This window comes from Callionymus lyra, chromosome 9 (assembly GCF_982586985.1).
Source record: "Callionymus lyra chromosome 9, fCalLyr1.hap1.1, whole genome shotgun sequence".
NCBI lineage: Eukaryota > Metazoa > Chordata > Actinopteri > Syngnathiformes > Callionymidae > Callionymus > Callionymus lyra.
The window spans coordinates 15,513,468-15,533,869 of record NC_141826.1 but is presented as its reverse complement, the minus strand read 5'-3'; the positions used below and the strand labels follow the sequence as shown (position 1 = coordinate 15,533,869).

Genomic DNA, 20,402 nt, shown 5'->3' with positions numbered 1-20,402 from the left:
CGTCACTCATGCCGAGGAAATGACATCTGTTTATAATGACTTGTGTGTCTTCTCAGAGGCAGGGACGGTCTGAAAACCGGAGTTTACGAGCCATTAGCGAGGTTTGAGGGATTCAGGAAGAAGTCTCGCTGGATCATTCCAAAAAAATCAGTCTGTTCTATAAATACGGTTATTGCTCAACAGTGAATTAGCCTTTCAACTATTTCTCTGATTGATGCTTAACATGTGGTAGAAACATTTTTATTTTGATAGAATTAAACTATCATGATCACAAATGCTGACATTTGAAACTTACTAAAAAAGGAAGAGTAGGTTTGATTACTAGTGTGTAATGGCAAGAATCTGGTGATATGACATGTATCACAATACATACTAAGATACATTGTAATACTGTAGGAACACGTATATACTTGCAGTATTGGCCAAGTACTTGACTCTAGCATTGCAGAATTACAGACCACATGACTCTTCACGAAGTCGCTTAAAACATTTCTTTTGATACCAAAATGTGTCGAAACATCAGCTTTAAATCGACTGTATCCTCTCGTCCTTTGTCATCGCCGGGATCTCGCAGGAATTTCAGTGTCTTTGGCTGCAGAGGACGCAATGATTGCTGCCATCTAGTGGCATGATTGCTGTGAAATATGATATATAAATTGAATTGAATTGAATTTTTGCAAACTTAATTTAACTGTGAAGCATAAAATGACCATGGTATAAATATGAGTTGAAAGCCACAAAAATACATTAACAAAGAAAATATTGTTCGGTGCTGTCGAAAATAATTGGAATTGGAACTACTTGCAGTCGGGTACCTTAAAGGTACACAGACGAAAGGGAAAAGACAAATCATAAGCAGTTGGTTTCTTTTCTTGTTGATGATGGTTGAAGTAGCCTTGACAGAACCGAAAGAGTACATGACAAAGACCATTTAGTGCCAAAGAAGACCAATTCTTTTGGATTTGTAGAAAAACTAAAAAAGCAAACACTATAAACCTGTTCCAGCATTAATAGTTTTCAAAGGTCCCCCAACTGCTTCTATCAATCACCTGAATTTTCCTTGTTCTGACTCTGGTCGACTACCTTTTTCTTCCCAGGCTATCGTTGGCTCAAGCTTGCCCACCTGCTCAGATATTTTAAAAAAACAATGTCTGGCCTGAGGCATGATTCTGTAATGAGTTCCGGGAAACCCGAGTTGTTTACCCACATTCATCCCCATTGTCCAGCCATGTGCATTTTCCCAGGGGACCCTCTGAAGGTTGAGGTTGGGGTATAAGGTTATTCTCCCCTATCATTTGTCCCTTTTGATTCCCAAGACTCTCCTGATGGCATTCATTTGTCATGCTTCAGTGATGACCAGGAAGCTAAAGGCCAGAGTGACCAACAACATCAACAAGTTATCTGCGTCAATCTTTTTGCCCCCGAGATTGATGACAATCTTCTTGCTAATAACAAAGAGGGGGATCATAACTGCGTATAAAGAACTGTCTTCTCTCTCTTCACCAGTTCATTTAGTCTTTCGCTAATCAACAGACGACACAAAACCTCTCCTCCCACTTACCGGCTAAATTTACAGCCTAGAAGAGTTCTGGGTTACAAATCTCCCACTCTTAAATCACTGTACTGAACCAGGAAACAATACGTTAGCGGAGGACAGTTTGCTCTCAGAGGGGGAAAGTGTCTGATGGGAACCATGTTCTCTTAAATCAACTTGTATCACGGAGCCCGCTAAAAATAAAGCCCCTCGGCTCAATCTGGTTACCGAACAGCAGGATCCTGACGTGAGGAAACAGGGTCTTTAAAGGTGAATGATAACCTGGACTCTTGTGAGCATCATTGACACACTTGTTGTAGATTTTTTGGGCATAGATGACAGGCTGTCTTGGGATGGGACAATATAGTAGTTGTGGGTTACCCGGCTTTACAGCCAGCATCGTCAAGAAAGTTTTAGGATGTTCCTTGGAGTTCCACATCACTTCGTCCTTTCACTCTACTTCTTTTCCCTTTGTCTCAAGGGCCGACTTTTGACCTCCACGTTCCCTCCGGGGAAGTAAGCCCGTCTACATTGAGGTATGGAAACATAATCCAGTGATATAAAGGAGGGTCAGGTTTGTATTTTCTGGGTCTTAAATGGATCAAGCAGGTTCTCACTATGATTTGATTTCATCTTCCAGAGTGCATCTTGCAGGAACATCATGTCCTGAAGCGTTAGAAGTCCAAAATCACCCCACTGAGAGCAGCAGTGCCGGCGCTTCCAAGAGAGGCTGGAGTATTTACCTTTGGCTTGTTAGGACAGTGAGAGCTCGTCAGTTTATGCTGGCGGAGATTTAAGCAGACGGAGATGGCACCACGAAGGCTCATCACAGCAAAATATCAACACGGCCTCTGACACATTCATAGCTGCCAGTGTTTACGTAGAGTTGAAAGTGTCACGCTGAAAGTCAGATAGGATTCGATGAGAATTAAAAGGATTCACAGTTTTCAGAAAATCAGATACGATTTAAAAATAAGAAAAAAAAAGTTCATTTGAGGTGAAGCTACTAAAAGTTTGCTTCTCTAAGATTGTAAAGAAGTATTTGTATTTAAAAAATATACATCTGTGGTTGGTTTAAAACCCACTCACAGAAAATATAAAGTGCATTTGACAAACTTGAGACCTGAGTAATAACTACTTATAATTGCCTGAAAAAAAAATTTAGGCAGGTATTTTTTTTAAGTATTTTACCACCTCGATTCTCAATAATGTGTCCATATGACATTGTTTTCCCAAAAAAAGATTTGGACATAAAAAATTAATAAATAAACCCACCCACATATCCGGCAACAGTCAGGAAACGTTCATCTGCCTCTGCTAATCAACATTATGGTTTCCAAACAGACCAAAAGCTGCTGCATCAACATCAAAAAAGCATCTACTGTCAATAGCCAAACAGTTTGTATGAACAGAGAGGGCTCATGTGATGATGCCAATTATGGTTTCGTACTGGAACAGTCTTTTCCATGCATCATCTAGCTAGCACAGTATTTGCATAAATATTTGGCAGAACTTTTTTTTAAAATAAACCTTTTCTGTGATTTCTTTTGAATAACAAACGAAAACAATTGGGAATGTCTGGGTTAACTCACAAGCAATTATAGTATTGATTTAATTTATTTCCTAAGATTCTTGCAGGTAATATTGTTGTAGGTTTAGATAATTAAAGGACTTTCAAAAAACAAAATAAAATGTATGTATATGGAAGATATGAATGTAGTCAAAGATGATACTCACTGATAATTTGTTATAGGTTGCAAATCCAGTAATGAAAAGATAGATTAAAGTGATAGTTGACGAAGGGTTGGGATTATTTTCAGGGTAATCTATTCCTTTTCAAGAGTTATAAGCAAAAATGTATGTCTATTCCAAATACAGCCACACTGCTCATATGTAAAGTCAATCTTGTATTGAAGCGTCGATGAGAAGAATTAAATAAGTCTATATTTTACACTTGGTTGCGGCAGGCGTTTAAAGAATAACAAGCGATATAAACCGGAAGTACTCCGGGTAGATATCGCCAGCGCTTCCAGTGTAGACAGACTTTTCTTCTACTCGAGGCTTCAATACAAGATGGACGTTACAGACGAGCAGTAAGGAGATATATATTGGTATTTTTAAGTGTCTTTTTGGAGGAATCTTGCCCACTGGGCACCAGTGGCTTTATCTAAATGAACATACATTTTTACGTATAACTCTAAAAATGAACAGATAATCCCAACCCTTAGTCGATATGAGGGTGAGTAGAAAATGAGTGAAGTAAAAATGTTGGGGGAACCAACCCTTTAATATTAAATTCACTAATATATTGATTTTAATTCAGGCCACGATTTGTGACTCTGATTACCATTGGGCCCCTCGCTTGATTGAGTTTAGCACCCCTCGTGTAAACGGTTGAGATGGTGTTTGATTTATTCACCTCGGGATGTTTACTTTTTGCCGATGAAGCGGTTCCTTAAAGCCAAGACCATTAACCTTCACGAGACAGTGGAGCAGCTGGAGTGAGTGTGGGCCCCTCGTCATAAGAGGGTCAAACGTCCTGTTTGCATTGGAATAGATGGAGCGTCAGATGTAGATGGTGATCAGTCTAAAGTTAGAGCTGAGATAAAAGACAAAGCTCACTATTGACTGGCTGAAAACTTGTGCTCCACCTTTGTAGTGACAATAACATTGACCAATCACAGCAGACTTGTAACGGTTATTGTAAACAAGATTTAACCCCGAGAAAAAACAAGAGTTTTCAGTGCATTTTCTAATGTAAATATTTAAATTAAGAGAGTTTCGTACAAACAGACACACACTGATGATACAATAGTGGTACAACATCTATTTAAGAGACACTTAAGTTGCCCTTTAAGGTGGCTTGTTGATCTTGTCCACAGGGAGGAAGCCACTGAAGATACATCGGACACAGAGACGGTTGCCTTGTTTGAAGAGGTGATGGTGGAGTGGGCAGTCCGGACCTCTTTACTACTGAATACTGGCAGAAGTCCAAGGATAAAACGCTCTGTTACGTCAACCTGTCCTCCCACATGATCGCAATACAAACGAAAGTAAGTAAATTTCTCTAACAAGTATCGAGTGGCTTCCGGTAAAAAAAAACCTTCACATCACCATAAGGTCCAAAAAGCTGTCGCAACAATTCATACGAACACACACAGGATGACATTTCGGTGATAAAATATTGCAGAGACGCAGCCCCAGCTGTGTTTGCAACCACTCCTCACATCTCTCATCGCCTTTTTCCATTCCTCTCGTTCCATCTTCACACAGGCGCGGAAAACAAATACTTGGACAGGATGTCTGGATGGAGGGTGAGAGTCTGCCCCCTCGTTGACCAGAGGGTTGGCACGAGAGTCCAATGTGAAAGTCTGTCCTGGACAGACGCTCGAGCAGCAGCTGGGGCAGATGTTTTTGTGATTTATTGTCAGATTTAAAATATAACAAGCGATGATGGGATTGTTGTAGGAGGAATGATTGATGAATGATGGGGCGATGGGGGCAGCAGCTGAGTTCCAGACTCCTTCCTAGTTCCCAGGTGAAATAAGTGCCATAATCTTTTACATGGCATAGGTCTTTCTGAAGTCATTCTCCCAGTTGCTTTCGAAACTGTGTGAATTTTATTTAATCACACCATTTGTTCAGGAGTTAATTCATGAGAAGCCCCCATAAGTCTTGACACATGAAGACAAACCTGTTCTACGTTTGGAGGTCCTAATGCAGAGGTCTTCTGTAATAAAAGTGAAGTCTCACTTTAAACCTTTTTTTTTGCAAAACGTCAATGTCAATTTCTTTTGTCAAAAATAACCATTACTAAAAGGGTTGACGTCAGGTTACCACCAGTTGGAGTCACTTTGCATCATTTCCAGGTCTCCGCCTTGGTCCACTTCATGCATCTCTTTTGCATACCCAAATGGTGCAAGTCAAATTGATGTTTCTTTTCCTGCTGTGGCAGCAGTAGTAGGCTTAGAAATACAGTGAGGAGGGATTGGAATGGCTGACGTAAGACAACAGAGAAATGTTGAGGAATCAGCGGGTTCTGGTTCTATAAGCTGGCACTTGTGTTAGCATTAGGTTGTCAACAACTTTAAGATGATAACCATTGATAGGATTGACTAGTTGGCTAGTTTTTTTTAACTCAATCTCGCTGAAAAAGTGTCGGATGGTCTGGTTGATCTCCAGCTCTGTGATATTAGTCTTTTTAAAAATGTATTTAATCTTAAAGTGAACAAACTTCATATCAAAATCATTTAGTTTGTATCAACTAGCAACCTATACATTTCTTCTGGCTCAAGTGTGCAGTACAACATTTTTTTTTTTATCTAAAGTGACTTCTCCAATATCACGTATAAACTTTGTCTTCACATTCATATCTAAGATCGACAGACAAAACCACATTTAGAACTTGTGTTCGGAGCCGCTTATCAGTGAGGGAGCAGCTGTGGTCACAACAAAAGAGCAGTTAATAAACTTCACAGATGTCAACCAGCTGATAACAACAATCCAGGCATAAACCAGTCACACACTGACACACACGGTTTGTTGAAGCGTGGGCATGCTTGGAAAAGTCTCAAACATTCGCCACAAACAAGCATGATTATACTAGTATCGTGCCAGTGGAAAACCAGCACCGAGGGTCCAATTTGACTTCCCAGAATAAAGATTAACTTTTGATTTCATGCAAGATTTTAAATGGTTGGTAGGGAACATCCAAATGCACAAAAAATATTTGATGGTCCCAGTTGAATAGATTTTTATCATAGGCTTGTCATAAATCGTAAAAGAGTATAAAAATAATTTTCTTTGTGTGTCCATGAGGGTCTGAAATCCCTTCAGATAAAGGCTTTTCCCTTTCGTCTCTTTTAATCATACTCAGTTTTGTTTTAGAACTTTTAAACGTCTTAAGGGGTCAAATTTAACACCAAGTAGTAAAAAACCCAAATGTGTTCAAAACTCTGCATCCTTGTTTCAACATAAATAATTCAAACATACTGTACATCACCTGCTTTAATAATGGCAGTTACCATGGCAACCCACCATTGGGAATGGGGGTGAAGATTGGATGACTTGAAGTGACTTTTAAAAAGTAGCAATTCATCATCCTTTAATTTGTGCAACATAAATCACACGGCTTCAAGAGATTAGCTTGAGGCTTCATCTGAAGCCTGCTGGATTATAAAGGAAGTGCGACCTCAGAACATAATGATTTGAAATGTGCCTGGAACGGCAAATCTTACCGATAGCCTCCTTATTCCTGTACTCCGACCTCCTCCCCGTCCCCATGCACGACTGTGGATTTAAAAACTGATACTTTTGAGCTTCAATTTTATCTGCGACTGCGGCGGCCAAGTTTGCCTTTCATTCATGTTTGGAAGCAGGATTATTGGATGAAATGAGAAAACATCAGAAGTTGAATTTAATTCAACACCGAGTTGCCCCAGAACCTTGTTCTTTAGAGGACATTATGACACCAATTTATTCATATACTGGAAAATTGCCAGCGAATCCATTTCTCAAACTAGGCTTTAAGTAATTTGTCCGGAGTCCTGCTTCTAATGACGGAAGGTCTGATCAGTTCAGTCGGTGTAGAAAGAGCTAAGGTAAGAGACAAAGTTCTCTTCTTTCCAGTCCGACTTAAATCTAAAAACATTATATTTATACTTAAAGGAACTAGAAACTCACATGAAAACTCAACTTTCTTGACTTTAATAAACAATAATTAGTTCATAATTAATACAGCCAGCTGTAATCACAACCCGCTTTGTTTATACAACAAATCCCTTGGAGGTGAGTTGATGATGTGCGGTAACAAACCTCAATGCTTGACCAATCACGGCAGAGTGGGTGTGGTTATGGTAAACATGATTTTTCAGTGGACGAGGTAAAGCATTTTTTCCAATTTAAATATCTTCATTTTTAGAGACACTTAAATCAACGTTCGTTTCTTTATGACTAATTCTTAAAAGTCATGAATTTACTTCTAGAAGTGTCCGTCAATTGTCCGACCTGGATTTCTCGCAGCAGAATTATTGTTAGAATTTTTCGAGAAATTCGTGTTAAAATAACCACACATTGAAATATCTTAAGTAAATATTTGCACATTAATTATTTAAAATTGTTCTGAGGAACAAACGGACGACTTCAAATCTTCCTCTGTTAGTTTCGGCTCAAGCCGAGTGAGGCTGATGGAAACTGACGGCAGGACTCCGGCAGCCTCCAGTCTGCATGCATAAACAACCTCAAAGTGCTTTTGCTCCGTCGGAATTGGGGAGTGAAGCCGTCACTTTTACGCTAAGTGACTTTGGGGACGAATACAGGAAGATTTCAGCTCCATCAAACAATGGAAATATGAATGAACAAAGTTTCAGAATTATCTTCAATCCAGATGAAACTCAGTCCAGAGAGGCCTTTTAACGGAACTGCTCCAGTTCTGGCCGACGCTTTCCACAGTAGTTTGACACCCAGAGAAGTTGGTTAGAGCTTGAGAGCAATGACATCATCAAGCGATGTGTTGAAAATACTAGCAATGCATAGAGGAAGGATTGTTACTTCCACAATAAAGATTCTGTTCTACACGTGTAACCAGCGCTTCTAACCATCATGTAACCGGTTACATGACTGATTTTTATGATTTCATACATGTCATCGCAGTTGCGCTATATAACCACTAAAGGTTTATTTTCCTAATAAAATACTTGTGACCTAAGCCCTTACAGCAATTGGACAAAAAGTATTTATTCTTGTAGATCCACTTCAAATAGGTACTAAATTATAGCCAATTAACGGATATACCACAGAACTTAATTTAAATATATTTAAACTATGCAGTGCACTGAAAAGACTGATTTTATGTGGTACACTGCTGTCCAATATGTCAAATTATTGGTAAACTATGAAGTCGCACCACAAGTAACTACTGTTATTGTTATACTCAGAAAACCACTGTTGCATTACTCCACGAGTCACGGTAGTATTACTCTGCGAGCAATCTTAGCATTACTTAGTGAGTCACCGTAGTATTACTCTGTGAGTCACCATAGTATTACTACGCGAGCCACCTCAGTGTTACTCTGCTAGACACCGCAGTATTACTCTGCTCGTCACCGCAGTATTACTCTACGAGTCACGGTAGTATTACTCTGCGAGTCACTGTAATATTACTCCACAAGTCACGGTATCATTACTATGCGGTTCTTGTGGTATTGCTCTGTGAGTCACTGTAATATTACTCATAGTATTATTGTATCATTTTCCTGACTGTGGAGCATTGAAGCATATTCATCCATGACATCAGAACAAAAGAAAATAATATGGAAGTGTCTTTTATTTGATTTTCGTAAACTCAGCCCATTTCTAACAAATACAGAGAATTGAATTTAAAGTCCAATCTCATCATTGTCACTCGTTTAGATCATAATGCATATGAAGACTGATAAAAAACTTTTCCAACACACCATGTTTCTAAATGACTGCATGACTTGTTTTTCCCAAATGCTTCTTCACCCAAAACTAAGCAACAGTAATTTGCATAGCGCACATGAGAGGATGGTTTTGGCAGACCCTCGCTGCTTTGGGACCGACTCAACATCCCACATACGATAGTAAGCAGAAAATTTAATTCCTCTCGCAGCAACAATCTGGACGCTTTTTTCTTTTTGTCAGTTTCACTATGTTTGGCTTTCTTAAGTCATTTCTTTCAGCTGGTTTGGTGCCTAAAGATGTTGTTACTGCCCACGCTTTGATATAAAACAAAATATGTTCATGCAGCGCGAGAGGTAAACATCCCATTAATCTGCTACTGAGCCTAATTTACCATCCTAAAATCTGCTGAATGTGTTCTTCCGTCCGGCGCCAGAGCAACATAAACAGAAGATGAATCTTAACAACTGTTTGCATAATAAAAACCCGCCATCTTCATCTACCGTTATGCTCCAATAAAGCCACAACGAGATCAGATGTTCCAACTGTCACTCGTGTCCCATCAGTGGATGCTAACACAAGACATTAGCATCGTTCTTTTGTTTCATTCAATGACAGGACTCTTAAAACTAGTACTGTGTTGATGAATATTCGTGAAGGTGTACAGTATATTTTCAGCGCCCAGTAGATGGCCCTCATTCTTTTACCTTTCACCTACCGACCCTTAAAACTTCATGTAGCCTCATCACTTTTGGTACCAACATCTACTGGATGCACTTGAGTTGAGTTTAAGGAGACATTTCATCTTAATTGTCAATCCTGCATCAACATGAAAGGGATTTATTTTGGTCTCAAACGCATAAATTCACCTCAGCGCAGCTCAAGCAGGGCAGGAAATACAACATCACATTAAGTTTAATTTATTACTTAATAATAGCCAACATAACAGATCAATCCTATAACTTTATTCTTTGTGATTTTCAGACTATTCGGACTTATAAATCATTTAATTTTCTCAAAAAATCGACATGTTTCTAAACTATAGAGCAGCACAGCCAGTCACCAAAATATTATTCCATGAGTCACCGTAATATTATGTCGCAAGTCACCGTAATATTACTCCACGAGTCACTATAATATAACTCCGCGAGTCACTGTAGTATTTCTTCGCAAGTCAATGAAGTCTTACTCTGCCAATCACATATTGCTCCGTGAGACACCATACTATTACTCCACGAGTCAAAGTGGTATTACTCCACCCGTCAACGTAATATTAGTCCACGAGTCAATGTAGTATTTCTCCGCGAGTCAACATAGTATTACTCCGCAAGTCGACATAGTATTACTCCGCAAGTAAACGTAGTATTACTCTGCAAGTTAACGTAGTATTACTCTGCAAGTTAACATAGTATTACTCTGCAAGTCAGCGTAGTATTACTCCGCGCATCAACGTAGTATTACTCTGCGAGTCAACGTAGGATTACTCTGCGAGTCAACGTAGTATTACTCCGCGAGTCAACGTAGTATTACTCCGCGAGTCAACGTAGTATTACTCCGCGAGTCAACGTAGTATTACTCCGCGCTTTAACGTAGTATTACTCCGCGCTTCAACGTAGTATTACTCCGCGCGTCAACGTAGTATTACTCCGCGCGTCAACGTAGTCTTACACCAGGAGTCAACGTAGTCTTACACCACGAGTCATCATAGTATTATTCCACGAGTCACCATAGTATTACTTCATGAGTCCACAAAGTCATTCACCGCGAGTCAATGTAATATTACTACACAAATCAGCGTAATATTACCTTGCAAGTCATGTAGTATTACTCCATGTTTCCTATAGTTTTACTCAGTGAGTCATCGAGTATTACTTCACAAGACATCGTAATATTACTCTGAAAGCTCCCTAAAGTGTTCACGGAATTACAATGTGGTTTTTTTTTCTTCTTGAAACACAGATGGTGAAATAAGTTTATAAAACTAGAATGAACATGAATTAGTGAGTCCACCTGGAAGAATACATTATGTCCTGCCGTGTTTCAGAAACTCTGCTCAACAAACAAGCTGAAGTCGTCTGTCCGAAAAACGCTGCGAGAGTTTCTCCTCTGCAACTTTCATGATGAAGACGTTAGCGCGTGAATAATTAACACTCCGGCACTGAAATAGACTCAGATTACTATCGTCTGGGAAGGAGCTTCCTAAATGTCGTGGCGTCGACTCCTCAAAAAAGGTGATTCCTTCCACTCCAGATGCTCCTGAGCGAACATTAGGACAGAAGAATGAAGTCGTCTAGAAGAAGAAAACAGATTTTGGATGTGGCCGTCAAGCAGACCCTCAGACCTCATGCCGTCTGCTCCATTGAAGTGTCTGTTCAACTTTCTTTTTAGAAGTGGACACCACTCAAACTGAATCTGACCGCCGGAGGCTGCCGAACAAAAATAAACTGCAGCTCTCCCTCCTTCCTTCTGGGTTTCCCTTTTTTCGCTTCATGTACATCTTCCACTCTTATCACAAACTGGCGGTGACTGATCGTTTTTTTACTTTCCTTATCTTAATTTAAATTTAATACCTTCATTTGTGTTATAAGTGAAAAATGTAACCATTACTACTATTTCAATGTGGAATTATTAATTGTTGGTTTTGTTATTTTAGTTGTAATTTTATTGTGTACTTAAATTTTAAGTTTGCTTATAGCTTAACATGGTATTGAAAAGTTTACTGGTATTGTCATTAACAATTGTATTGGCAAGAATGTGGCGATACGATACGCATAACGATACACAATACGATATATTGCGATATATTGTGATACTGTAGGAACGAGGATATATTTTTAGTATTGTCCAAGTACAGAATTTACAGACCACATGACCCTTGATGAAGTCATGTGTCTAAACCTCAGTTTTAAAAGCTGATGGAGTCAACTGTATCCTCTCGCCCTCAGTCATCGCCGGGATCTCATGGGATTTCCTTGTTCCTTTAATTGTGAAGGACATCTAGCAGTGAAAAGTTTAATTGGTACACAAAAATGTATAAACACAGAGAATATTTGAATGTTACTTGTATAAAATAAATAAAAATCATGTTATTTGATTTCATAAACTCTAATCTAAAATAAAAACCTATAAAGAACTTTGATAAAAAATAAAACATGAAAATGGAAAGAAAAGGATCGAAAGCTTGCTGTTAAATAAGGAAACGGTATCATGAAAGAAATACATTGTGGTATTCAGGTGTTAATATTTTCTTATACACCTAATTATGTTGTGCAAGTGCAAGTATAAGTCCCTTTTGTTAGTTTCATAAACATCCACAGCTACGACGGAAGAAAACGTCCTCATTAAAGTTGACTAATATTTTAAGTGCAAAGCTCTGTTTTTGGAAATGCCCCGTTACATAAGAAGCTGGCGAGCTTCTGAGAACACCCACGGGCACACGAGACCAAAAAGCAAAATAACAAAAAAGTCCACTTTTGTTTTTAGCTTCACTTAGAGTACAAATAATTCATGCTGGCTTTAAAATGTTTAAAAAAAAGTAGGTTAGGGAAGCTTCCCTAACCTGCTTCAAAACAAACCTGCTTCAGAACAAATTACCTTTATGCAAATAAAAATATTAATATATATCTTAGAAAATATATTTTTTAATAATACATTTAAATAAACTGTGTATATTATACATAGTTAATGCACTGCATTATTTATTTATAATTTCATCAAATGTTATTTTAAAAGACTTTATACAATGTATTGTATAGGATTCTTTAACTGTATTATTTTTATTTAAGATATATATATATATATAGTGATAAATCTATTAAAAATGGCATCCGTAGTGGACAAACAAATGTATTAAATGCTCCTAAATTATTTAATGAATCATGACAACGGCAAAGGAAATAATGATGCCAAAGCTCCACAATAGCGTTGTAAACTACATTAATTCTCCTTCTTTCACACAAAAGTGATGACCATAAAATACCTGAAGAGATTAATATAATATATATTTTTTAAAGTGATACTGTTTAAATATGTAAAAGAAAAAAAGAAAGAGAAAAATTTAAGATGTATTTGAAAATATATTTAAAAAATAAATCTAGTACTGTTAGTTATAAACTTGTTTTAATATGTACTGTTGTTAATTATTATCATTATTCGTTTTTCTTATGATCTTTATTATTATTTTTATTATGTGTATTTAGGAAGAATAAAAGGAAAATCAATCGGTGTTTTAATTTCTTTGTTTATCATTATTTATATTTATTTAGAATTTTATATGTGCTCAATAAAATAAAATATGGCAAAACGTAAGTATTATTCTAGTCTCTAATATAGTTTAATAATAAAAAAACTATAAACAATCAAATGATTTCTATGCAGAAAATGTGTCAGGTGAAGATGTTTATGGATGAGAAGACATTGAGCAGTTAAAGAACGTTGAAAAAGCTCTTCAGCTCTGATCTTGTTTCTCTGAAACCAGGGCTGGAATCTTCACCAACACACCGGCAGCTTCCTCACTCCCGGGATAACCGGTTATGGCCAAACCCAGGGAAGCATGGCGAGCCATCAGTGTGCGTTTCACCGGCTCGCCGTTCACAGGCGGCTCTGACAGCCTCGCTCGTCGAAGGGCTGGTTTAATTACCTCTATTCAGTCGCTCGCCACAGACAACAGGCTGAAGTGAGGGGTGAGATTTTCATCTTATCCAACACTGCAGACATTAATACGACAATTCTTGGATGTGTTTGAATACGTAGCTCTGCTCGGGCGTGTATTTTAGAACCGAAAAAACATCAAATAAAAACTATTTTTGTCTTTTCCTGTATTAACGGCCACACAAAAATCTTTACGAGTCTTTGTGGGTGTAATTTAATACTTTAATGAAACAATAATGGTTGAGAAATCCGTCGACCAACAGTATTGTCCTCCTATTGACCTCATCAGTGAAACTGTTACATTTCGTAGGTTTTAATTAAGTTAGTAAGTAAAAGCGCTTGAATAATCAAAAGCACTACCCATTTTAAAATACCTACAAATTTAAAAGCTCAAAAAGGTCAAGACAACATAGTGACAAACACGGGACTCCCAGAAAATCAGGGAAAAGTGCACAACTAAAAAAGATCTTAGGATGTTTCAGTGGAGTCAGTAGATCCATCCTCTGGTTGGTGTTCAGGAACCATCAGTAGATTCTGATCCACAGACCTCAGAGCCCAAAGGCTGGATCAGATCCATGATTTAAGGAGGAGTCTGACCATGAATAGCTCTGTAAGCAATAACCAAAAAATTTAAAATTGATCCAGAAAGAAACTGGCAGCCAGTTTTTGAGGATCAGGGAAATGCGAGTTCTTCTACTAGAGCAGGTAACAAGTTACTGCTTTGAAGGAGCAGTTAAGGTTCAACATTCGTTTATTTTTAACTTTTAATTTTATTGATCCACAGACCTCAGTACCTTCCATAACCTTTTTTTTTTTTTTTAGATTCTGTTGACATGTCTGCTGTCTAGATAAGCATTGCTTGACTTACAGGGTATCTTGGTTTGTGATCTCAAAAGGTATTTTAAGCTGTGGTCCACTTAAAATACTTTGATACACACTTGAGAGCAGACGGGAGTCCTTGGACAAGTGTCGAAAAATGGATGAATTCTTTTAAAAGTAGAGTATAGATTTGTGACTGGGGGTTAATGTGTAGGGACTCTTTCTGACACTCTTGATTAAAACCGAGCCGCAACCGATCTTTCACAATCTCGGCCAGAATGACCTCATTACAGGTTCATCACCCATCTCTGATTAGTTCATTAGCAGACTCGATTTAGAATCAACATTTTGACATCTTCACCCGATTGATCAGACTTTTTATGCATCACGGGGCAGACCTATAACAGATTTAGAATCCATTAGTGGATCACAGCGTTCCAGACGAGCTGCCGGTGCAAAAACCAAATGTCAAAATATTTATATGAAATAGCATCACATGCTGGCACGAAATCATAATACATCAACAAACTGTATTATTATGGAAGTCTATGTTAGTTAAGGGTTCTAAATGTCAAGAACCTGCCGATACGATACGTGTCACGATACAATGGCAGTCATACGATGTATTGTGATACTTTAGGACATATTTGTAGTATTGTCGAGTACTTGACTCTGGTGTTGCAGAATTTACAGACAACATGACTCTTGACAAAGCCGTAACTGCTTTCATTTGTTTTGAAACCAAAATGTGTCCAAAGCATCAGTTTTAGTTGCTGGAGTCGACTGTATCCTCTCGTCCTCAAGTCATCTCTGGGATCTCATGGGATTCCATTATTCCACTGCCGCGGAATTCTCTCAGGATTTCAATGATCATTTAACTGCGTAAGATGTAATGACTGCTGCCATCTAGCTGCCAGAAATGTAATAATAATCTTTAACCGCTCATGTAAGCTGTTCCTTCAACCCAAACTTACAGAAAAACAAAATGCAAAAATAAAATGGCTGAAATGTAATCTGATGAATAGTGATGGTCTGATGAAGCTTCATAAAGCAGTGTCATGTTGTTTTGAGGTCAGTAGGTGGCGCCATCAGTTTAAAAATAAGGTGTTTCATTAGAACAGTTGTTCAAAACATAGTGCATAGTGTAAACTAGTGCAGAGACCGCCATCTAGTGGACTTTGAAAATAATGACACTGTTTCATGAAGCTTCATCAGGACCATCACTACTGATGAAGCCAACAGGGACATGTCCTCCACAGAAAACAGTGACCAAACCCTGAGTCCAAACAGAACCAAACCAGAACCCCTTACACCCTCGACTACCTCTAGAAATCGGACCTTAGTGGAAACAAGTCCGATTTACTTGGGGACCAAGCCCTGACCCCCGTAATACAGAGAACACAGTATATATACCTCATATTCCTGAAAAATGTGTTTCCAAGGCTCCCAAAATGTTCAGTTTTGCATTCGTCCAAACAAGAATTCAGGAGCTTCTGGAATGAAGCATGAGAAGGAATTAGCTTATTTCACTATATCCAAGTTGTTTCCCACTGTCTTCGCCCTCGAGTCAGACTCAGGGATTCCCTTTGAACCACAAAAACATCTTTCCATTCTTTCAGTTTGTTTTTCCTTCTTATTGAATTGAATACATTTTTGTCAGCCACATAAATAGACGGGCCATGACCCGTGAGCAGACGCCGCGAATCTCAATGCAAACACGACCGCTTCAAAGTCCACTCGTCAACGATGATCGTCTTCCATATGTGAACCTCCGGGCAGGAAAATATAGAAGTTTTGCTCAACAAAGAGATAAAACCTGATGTAATAGTTACACAGCCGCTTCTGAAAAAAAAGGTCAAATTCCCGAGAGACTCTTTATAATTTGACGGATTTTACAGTCAGTGAAACAAGCTTTTAATCTAAAAGAAATTCAACCTCATGCGCTTTAATGCAGAAGTGGATGATTTATTTGTCTGACTGTGCTTCCTCCTCAGATACTGGTGAGAAGACGGCCTCAGTCATTTCCTCTTCATATTGTCGTTTCTTCATTTCCCTTCTCTTTGTTAAGCACTTGTGCTTTCCTTGAATTAGATTGATAACCTCTAGGTTAAAGGTGATTATTCATACATTTAACACGTAAAAAATGGATTAAAAAAATCAAAAAATCACAGAATGTAATTAAGTTTTCTTCTGCAGAAGAAGGAAAAATAGGCAAATTCAAGAGATTTAAATAAAAACAAAAAAGGGAAGTGCAAATGTAGGCTAAAAAAGAAAAAAAAAAGGTTTACAGTACACTAATCCATGGCTCCTCATGGGATTTACATTCTAAAACCCCCTTCCCTGACAGTGAGTGTGAAAATATGTTTACTTTATTTATACATTTCAGTCCTTTAAAAAGCCTCTTCATGCGCTTAAAAACTTTCCCATGCTCTCCACCTCCAGGACAGTGTTAGCATGAGTTAGCTTGAGGGCCAGGACCCTGAGAAGACGCTCGGACGACCTCTCAACTTGGGAAAGTAACTCACAACTGCACACAAAAAAACAACACAGGCAGGACTTTGAGGCAGCACGGGTGCAGACTCGACAAGTACTTTGATGCCAATCTTGATCGTTGCGCCATATTTACGCAGAAATATAAAGAAATAACTACACAACCTGTCACAAGAGTGAAATTAATTTATTCAGTTGATTCAACTACTCTTTGTTTTATGTTTTTCAGTTTTTGTATTTTTTTTTTTCCGCTTATTCTGATCTGTGTCTTTGAGCAGCAGCGGTGAGAAGCCATAGAAGTGAGTGAACACCTTAGAAAGAATAATATGAAGAAATAAAAAATATATATCAACGTTTAATAAAGTTTGCAATACAACTATGACAATATGAAAACAAAAAATTACATTTGTTGATGCTGGGAAAATTATTAGAATCTAAAATTTGTTTTCTTTTTTTTATGATTCAAGCATCATGTTTACAGTGAATGATCAGAATTACTCGACCAAAAGTAAATAAAGCTCTTTTTTATAAAAAAAAAACAATGAACTTGTATTTTTCTTTCAATAAATTAAATATAAAATTAACTCTTTTTTCCCCTCAATAACGCTGAACAACCAATGGAAGAAAAGAGAAAATGTAGAAACCTAGAAGATCATAATCGTATCATTGTTAAGTTTAAACGTTTATAAAAAAGAAAATTCCACAGTTATTTACATATAAACAACACTAAAAACTCAATTTTGGAGGTTATAAAGTACAGAAAAGTTGCCAAAATGCCACAAACATTTTAGTTAGACACATTTGGACAAATTGTATTGAAATATTAACTAATCTAATGACGAACTTTATCGATATATAAACACACAAAATGCAACAAATCATGCATTACGTGTAAAACCAAGGGAGCGGATGATTCAATCGACTCATTTTTATAGTTTCCATTTTCGCCTTTTTACTCTCGTATTTCTCACATTGTCTTGCTTTCTCCTGCTGAACTAAAACAGATCTCATGGTGTCTGTTAAAATAAAATAAAAAATAAATTCTTCAACAATCCATTGACAGGATCGATCGCTGACGTCACAGAATGATGGGTGAGTGACACGCAAAACACACGCGGCTGTCACTGATATCGAACACGTGGAAAGTGACATGTAACTTGTTTTTACAACACATTTTAAAAAAAAATTCAAAGCGGGTCCAACCCCCTCCAGAAGCCCCTCAGAGGTGATGGTTAAGGTCACGACATGAAGAGTGTTTGGGGAAATAAAAAACTCACCATTTCCGTGCGGAGACACCGGACCCTCCGTGCATGTCACGACACTAATCCCCTCATTCAAGAAAACATGACGTCGAGGCGGAGGGTGGAAGCCTCGGGTCCGATCCGGGGATAGTCCGAGTCCTGGAAGCGACGGAGACGACGTCTCTCCGCGCGCGTAAAGACTGGCTCTCCGTGCGCCTCAGACAGTAGTTTCAGAAGACGCACTTCTGGTCGCAGGTTGAAGGAGAAGAAGAAGAACTCGCTGGAGCTGCGACTGGACATGAGCGATCTGGAGTGAAGTCCCTCCTCTTCATCTCCACCTCCTCACCGGCGACCTGGTGGGAAACGAGTCCAACTCAAATAAGGGAAACAAGAGACACCACTTCCTTTTTTTTTAATGCTTATGATCTGAGAAACTAAGTCAACAATGCGACCAGGATTGATTTTTGGGGGCTTATGAAGGGGGGATCTCTCCTAAAAAAAGAAAAAAAAAAGGCGAAGCCCCGCCCCTCATAAAATATGCACGCATTTTGCTTGGCTCCTTTAGCTCAGCTCAACAATTGCACATCCATATTTTTCTTATAAATTAACAGATATTTTGGTTTTTACAATGAAGGTTATTTAATGACCTGAGACGTTGTCACCCTATCTGCATTCTCTTCTTCACCCAATTATTGATTTGTACCTGCAGTTGTAGCCAAAACTAAGTCGCTGTGTCGACGTTTTTAAAGGGCATCAGACAGAAGCTCTTCTCTATAATCCTTGGCTCTGAACAAATGTTACCTAAAACATCAAATACATGAGTAAGTAAGTCATTAACTGAGCTTTTATTATGACACTGATTCCTTATCGGGAAAAACAGGATTTTAATTTGTCTTTTATTTACCAACTATGATCTTCAATTTGTATTAAAATGTTCTCTGAACTTTACTAATACTAAGATTTTAATTAAAAGTAAATAAATGAGAAATGTGTTCATTCATTCACTTTCGTCGCTGGCAAAAAAAATTTGTAAGAATTCCTAAAAATGAATTATGATTAAAATGAATGAATTCATTGTCTACTTTATCCCGGGTCGGGGTCACGGGGAGACTGGAGCCTATCCCAGTATTATAGGGCGAGAGGCAGGGGACACCCTGGACAGGACGTCAGTCAATAATTATTATTGTTATTTATTACGATTCCTTTTGACTCGTTTTTTTTAAATTAAGATTACTGAAGTGTGATCGACCAAAACCACTTGACCATAAAAGTGAATGAACAACAAAATTTCAAATATAAAAATTATATTATAAAATATAAATATATATTACTTAAAATACTAAACATAAAATACATCAGCAACTTAAAAAAAAACTTGCCGTTTAATCTCACTGTCAACGACCAATGGAAGATAGGAAAACATGTTATTGTTAAAATGTAAAAAGAATTCAGAAAGAATTTGATCAAAAACATCGAGTTTCACAAAAATTAAATAAACACAAAAAAAAAATCTGAACGAAAAAAGAAATATACATATAAAAAAGGTTAAAATGTGATTTTGTCAAGTAAAGAGGAAACTACACAACAATACCACCTTGTCATTTTTTTTTAACGTACAACAGATCCTTCAACCTTGACTGCATCCAGATGGTTACATGTGAAGACATCCCTCATCGCACTCACATTAGTTGGAAACATCCGCCACGCTTGCTTTCCTCTCTCACATGCTTCTCACAGAAGAAAAAAAAAAACAAGACATCAAAGATTGAAGGAGGCGTCTGAAGCTAAACAGCAAGTGAGCAGAACATCACTACTAAAGTTGGACGCTTCATTATTTCTGCATCAAATGAGAGGATTTCTGCAGGGCTGTGCTGCTGCAGGAAAGAGACAGCGTGGTGCACAGACGAGCCGCTAGAGGGCGGTGTCAGCGGCCGCTAGTAGAAGTAGATTCATTGTTAATATATTAATATTTGCCTTTGATGTGACCTTTAAACTAAATACCGTTGTTTGATGGTTCAGGAAAATCGGCTAGAAGAATATCACTCACACATGAAGGGAGCCTGATCCCGAAATCAATGACCTTTGAACCGTAACTTTGATTCACCGCCAAGGTATAGCAGAGCAAAAAGGTTTTTTTGAACATCGGCGTCTGATTCTCGGCTGCTCTGCGTCAACACCGATTCCCTCTGCCTTCCAGGAGATCAGAGTGGCTCCTCCAGGGCTGGTTGGAGGGGCTCAGATGGAGGGAG

At 38.2% G+C, this 20,402-nt stretch overlaps 1 protein-coding gene across 2 annotated transcripts in view; it reads right to left on the bottom strand.

Annotated features, from left to right (window-relative positions):
* The window catches only part of htr4 (5-hydroxytryptamine receptor 4), a 98,462-nt gene extending 79,992 nt beyond the window's left edge, over positions 1-18,470 (bottom strand). The window contains exon 1 of one of the 2 annotated variants that reach the window (XM_087798512.1): positions 18,190-18,470. The gene's annotated coding sequence lies outside the window, so the exon portion shown is untranslated. The remainder of the gene's footprint in view (positions 1-18,189) is intronic. The other variant, XM_087798511.1, reaches the window with a different exon arrangement.
* Positions 18,471-20,402: the final 1,932 nt, after the last annotated feature.